Source organism: Triticum urartu, chromosome 3, assembly GCF_003073215.2.
Source record: "Triticum urartu cultivar G1812 chromosome 3, Tu2.1, whole genome shotgun sequence".
Classification (NCBI taxonomy): Eukaryota; Viridiplantae; Streptophyta; class Magnoliopsida; order Poales; family Poaceae; genus Triticum; species Triticum urartu.
The window spans coordinates 5,461,294-5,467,293 of NC_053024.1; the positions used below are offsets into that span (position 1 = coordinate 5,461,294).

At 51.1% G+C, this 6,000-nt stretch overlaps 1 pseudogene; it reads left to right on the forward strand.

Moving 5' to 3' along the window:
* Nucleotides 1-1,937: 1,937 nt before the first annotated feature.
* LOC125546441 lies at nt 1,938-2,904 on the forward strand (annotated as a pseudogene).
* Nucleotides 2,905-6,000: the final 3,096 nt, after the last annotated feature.

Here is a 6,000-nt window from a genome sequence, read left to right on the forward strand (position 1 = left end):
CAATGTGCAGGTGAGCATTGCGCCTCTTCGTCATTGTCTCTACACTCACGGCTTATAAACCGCTCATACTGCCTCTCTCTTGGCGATTTGGGACTAAAAATCAGCTTACTAAGAAACTCTAGTACCGGTTCATGCCATGAACCGGTACTAAAGGTCTTCGTCGGGGGCCCAGCCTGACCACAGCCTGACACAGCCTCATTAGTACCGGTTCATGGCATGAACCGGTACTAAAGGTTGCCCATGAACCGGTACTAATGATGTCTGCCCGCCTAGCCGTTGGAACCGGCACTAATGGTCACATTAGTGCTGGCTCAAATTCAAACCGGCACTAATGTACTTCACATTTGACCCTCTTTCTACTAGTGCGTATGCCCTAATCTTTCTCATCGGAGCCCATGGCCTACGAGCAACCGGTCGATGTGAGGTCGACGTCGTTGTGGTCAGAACCCGACCCGTCTGCCTCCGTCAACGTCATCACCATGACGTAGTTGCGGCCCCAGGGGATGACAGCGACCTGAGCAGGCGCCGGAGAGTGTGACTCCACCTCGCCGACGTCCACCTTGAGAGCTGGCATGGCCTTTCGAGCCATCTGCCTCCCACGGCAGGCACGACGTGCCATATTGTGCCCTACGCGTTGTGCGGTTCACCTTCGCCTCGGTGCGCCAACGAAGGGGTTGCGCCTTTGCCACGACGTTCGGACACCAGACGGACCGCTCCGCCTCCGAAGAGGCAACGGCGATGTGCCTCGCGCCAGATCCAAGCGCCATCTGGGCAGACGTTATGGATTCCTGACTGATGAGTCCAACCACTGTTAGGCGCTCTCCTCACGGGCGCGGCGGAGGGTGATGCGGACGGCCATCTCCTCGTCATGCCTACATGGGATGAGATGCAGTCCGCAGATCGGGTGACGTAGCCATGGGGGACTCAGATCCATGTGACGCGATGACGGAGAAGGTCGGAGTTCACCGTAAAGGGAGCTTGGAGACGGAGTGAAGCAAAGGGGAGTGGACTGGCTAGGGTTTGGTTCGGGGAGCAATAGGAAATGATTTTTTTTACGGGAATGGGGGTGAACATATATTGGGTCTGTGTGGTGATCCTGTGTACATTTTATGTAATCCTGTGTCACCCGTAAAATAACCAGCCCCGGTAATCGGTGTGGTGATCGTATTAGGGAAAATGATGATTGTCAACGAGGCCTATTCAATTCTCTGACTCATCATCGTGCTTAATCAATCGTGTTTCCTAGTTACTCACTGATGGAAATAACTGGGTCTTGCGCAGGTCACCATCTATGTGCTGTGCTGGGTAGCCGAGAAAAAGGGTGTTCTAATGGTAGGGGCGGCACTAGGAGTATTCTTGGCTCTTTATGTGAATACTTATGATTTTTACAAAACAATATTGATTTTGACAAAACAGTAACAACTTTCAAAAAACAACAATAATTTTGATAGAATGAATGCACATAAATACTCGGTTGCAAACTCCTAGAGCCATCATTGCCAAACGGCGTCAGGGTGTGGGCTGACAGCTTCCGCCGTTCTATCCAAACGGCGTCATGTGCGCTGTGGGGCCAGTACACTTTTTTCTTCAGGCTCAATACAACCCTTTAACGGTGGCGCAAAGGGCGCCTCCTCGCTGGTGCCACGTCGAACGCATTGTTTGGGCAGGAAAAAAACAGGGGTAAAAAAGAAAAAGGGAAAGTAAAAAGGCCTCTCGGGAAACCCTAGAACCAACCCCCTCCGCCGCTCTCTCCAATCCCCTCCGCCACGCCCGTGTGGCGTCTCCCATTCCAATCCCCTCTGCTCCAGCTGCCGTGCTCCGCATCTCCTTCGGTTCCTCTCCTCGTCATTCTTGCGCGACTCCTGCTCGAGTGCGGGGCATGGAGATGGCCGTCCGCGGCGCCAGTGCGCGATGCGGACAAGCGGCGGTGCCGTGTCATGGCTGTGCTGGGTTGGCCGGCCGATGCCGCCCGGATCCTGTTCGACGAGATCGTCGACGACGTGTTGCGGGGGGAGGAGAGTGGGGTCTGGTCCCGGCAGTTTGGGGCACGCTACTGGTACTCGTGCAGCAGAACCGTGGCCGTAGTGGCGCGTCCGGGGAGAGCTGCGTCGATCCCATCTTCGTTATACACGGCAGCCGACCGAGCTCCGCGCGCCGGTGAGTCCAGGCTCTCTCTTTTTTGTGTCAGAGGATAGCGCTGCCGAGCCTGAGGTGCAGGCGGCCATGGAAAGACAGGATTCGTTGCACCTCGCTGCCTCGCACCTTCCTGCTGTACAGGCCGCCATCTCTCTCTCCCTCTATCTTGATTCAATCCTCAAAAAGAAAAAGTTTCTGTGCCTACAAGGTATTCAATGAAAGAGCGTGTACATATGTGATGTTTATACTCGTATCTATTATCTATTGTCTGTCTTTTAATTTTAGACGGTTTCTTTAATTTTTTAGCATTTTCAATTTCATGATGTTACTTCATGAGCTGAAGTAAGAAAAAATGCCTTCCTCACCAGGAAGGAGCACATTTATGGCAAGAAGATTTACTCTGCCAAGGCGCAGTTCTGCGACAATGGCCGGTTCCATGACCTGGTGATAGAGTGCGACATTGTCGGCCTCAAGGACCCATGTCTTGAGATACGCGTTGACAAGAAGCCGGTCATGCAGATGAAGAGGCTGGCATGGAAGTTCAGGGGAAACCAGATGATTCTCGTCGACGGCCTGCCGGTGGAGGTGTTCTGGGATGTCCACATCTGGCTCTTCGGGTCGACGACGACGAGCAACACGGTGTTCATGTTCCCGACATGCTAGGCGCCCGAGAAGTCGATGCCTTCGTCGTACTCGCAGACTTTTAGGGAGTCTCAGCTGCAGGGCCTCGGCTTCTCGCTCATCCTATATGCATGGATGATTGAGTAGGTGCTTGCAGATCATAAGTTGCTTCTGCAGCCGCCTCCTTTCCAGTGCTAACAAGATGTTTCATCCAGTGTCTGTTCTTCGGATTGCTATGGGAAACTCCAATATATGTTCTTTCAATTTACTTTTTCCTTTTCGGTTTCGCCATCTTCATAAACGATGTGTTTGAATTGTCGGGCAAGTTCCACTGATATTCCAGTCTGTTTTTGTCATCTCTTCCCCTCCCCTGTGTTTTGTGCCTTAAAGTGAGATCGGTTCTAATGCTCCAAGTAGTTGAACTATGGCAATGCTCTAAGAAAGAATGTTGCCATGATGTAAGGTACATACTGAAAGTTCAGGTTTATATATTTTTTGTTTATGGTAACAGTATTGTCTGATGGTTGTTCTCCCCTTTGTTCCCTCATGATCAGTAACAAATATTATCACAATCTAACTTTGTCCATGTGCAAAAGTGGAGGTTTTAAGGAATCAAAACACATGGATTGCTTGAGCATCAAGTCTGTTACATTGATGGCAGTCCTTTTTGTGCTTATCTGTAAATATCTGAATATCCCCATCTTTTGCAGGAGACGAGTAATTTACTCAAAACCACCACATTATGGGCTAGGGTAACAGATCGGTACCACATTTGAGGCAGTTCACAAAAAACCACCAACAATGGGGCTAATCTGTAACGCGGAGCACTGACGCTGCGTTTTAGCCCAGAAAACAGCGAATCCGACAGGTGGGTCCCGCCTGTCGGGCTGACATGGCGCGTGTTGACGGACGCCGTTAGACGGCGAGAGACGGCCGTTTCGGCGCGCCCGTCTACTAGGTCAAGACGTTCCCCTCGATTCAGTCCACCCCTCGATTCAGCCCTTCCCCGCTCCGCTCCGATGGCGACCAACTCCGGCGGCGACGGCGCACACGGAGTCGACGGAAGCGGCAACGACGCACTCAGGGGCGAGGGCGGTGGTACTACTTCAGGGCAGAAGCGGCTGCGCTCGCAATGCGGAGTCATCGGTGTAACGCCCTCGATGCGGCTATATCTCCCACGTGTCGAAGCACGACTTGGAGGCATAACCGCATTGAAAGCAATGTCGCAAGTGAGGTAATCTTCACACAACCCATGTAATATAATAAGAGAAAGAGATACATAGTTGGCTTACAATCGCCACTTCACACAATTACATGAATAAAACATTACATCATCCAGATACAATCAAGGTCCGACTACGGAACCAAAATAAAAGAAGAACCCCAAATGCGACAAAGGTCCCCGATCGACCCCAACTGGGCTCCACTACTGATCAACTAGAACGAAACCACACAAAGGACAAGATCTTCATCGAGCTCCTCCTGAGCTTGGTTGCGTCATCTGCACGGTCTCATCGGCACCTGCAAGCTGGTTTTGGAAGTATCTGTGAGCCACAGGGACTCAGCAATCTCGCACCGTCGCGATCAAGACTATTTCAGCTTATGGGTAAGGTAAAGGTATGAGGTGGAGCTGCAGCAAGCGACTAGCATATATGGTGGCTAAACATACGCAAAAGAGAGCGAGAAGAGAAGACAAAGCTCGATCGAGAAATCTATGATCAAGAAGTGATCCTATAGCAACCTACGCCAAGCATAACTCCAACACCGTGTTCACTTCCCGGACTCCGCCGGAAAGAGACCATCACGATTACACACGCGGTTGATGCATTTTTAATTAAGGTCAACTTCAGGTTTTCTACAACCGGACATTAACAAATTTCCATCTGCCCATAACCGCGGGCACGGCTTTCGAAAGTTCAAATCCCTGCAGGGGTGTCCCAACTTAGCCCATCACAAGCTCTCACGGTCAACGAAGGAATAGACCTCCTCCCGAGACGTTCCGATCAGACTCGGTATCCCGGTACAACAAGACATTTCGACAGGGTAAAACTAAACCAGCAACACCGCCCGAATGTGCCGACAAATCCCGATAGGAGCTGCACATATCTCTTTCTCAGGGCACACTCAGATTGTCTTAGGTACGGGTAGGTCAGCCCAGAGTTGCCCCTGGTGGTCACCGGCAGCTGACAGGTTGGACCAACACTCAGAGGAGCACTGGCCCGGGGAGGGGTAAAATAATGATGACCCTTGAGTCCGCGAAACCCAAGGGAAAAAGAGGCTAGGTGGCGAATGGTAAAACCAATGTTGGGCATTGCTGGAAGAGCTTTACTTAAGGCGAACTGTCAAGGGGTTCCCATTATAGCCCAACCGCGTAAGGAACACAAAATCCGAGAACATAACACCGATATGACGGAAACTAGGGCGGCAAGAGTGGAACAAAACACCAGGCATAAGGCCGAGCCTTCCACCATTTACCAAGTATATAGATGCATTAATTAAATAAGATATATAGTGATATCCCAACAAGTAAACATGTTCCAACCAGGAAGAACATCTCCACCTGCAACTAACAACGCTATAAGAGGGGCTAAGCAAAGCGGTAACATAGCCAATCAACGGTTTGCTAGGACATGGTGAGTTAGAGGTTTGGTTCAACAATATGGGAGGCATGATAAGCAAGTGATAGGTATCGCAGCATAGGCATAGCAAAAGAGCGAGCATCTAGCAAGCAAAGACAGAAGTGATTTCGAGGGTATGGTCATCTTGCCTGAAATCCCGCAAGGAAGAAGAACGAGTCCATGAAGAAGACAACGAATCCGAAAATGATGCCACGGCAACTTTCCGGTTCCGGTAACTCGATTGGGATGCCGGTGCAAAAGAGAGTGTGACGGGAGCATGTCATGCAAGGATGGTGGGGTGATCCCGGCAAACGGGTGTCCCACGAGACGACGGTATGGCAATGGGGAACATGCAAGAAAACATGTCGGGCACGGTGCAAACGCGAGCATTTCATACGACACAAGCAATCATTCTCGGACGATCGTCTCGGGGTTATACCTTCCCAAAGGAGCATTCTCCGAGCGGCTCGAGTTCGTAGAGGAAGTAGTGGAAGTAGACGTTCTCACGACGGTAGTGGAAGTAGGGGTACACAGGCCGTAGTCGTACACACCCCGTAGAGGATCGGGGTCGCGGCGAGGAAGTTGACATCCACGGGGTCGACGGTAGTGGAACTTGATGAAAAGC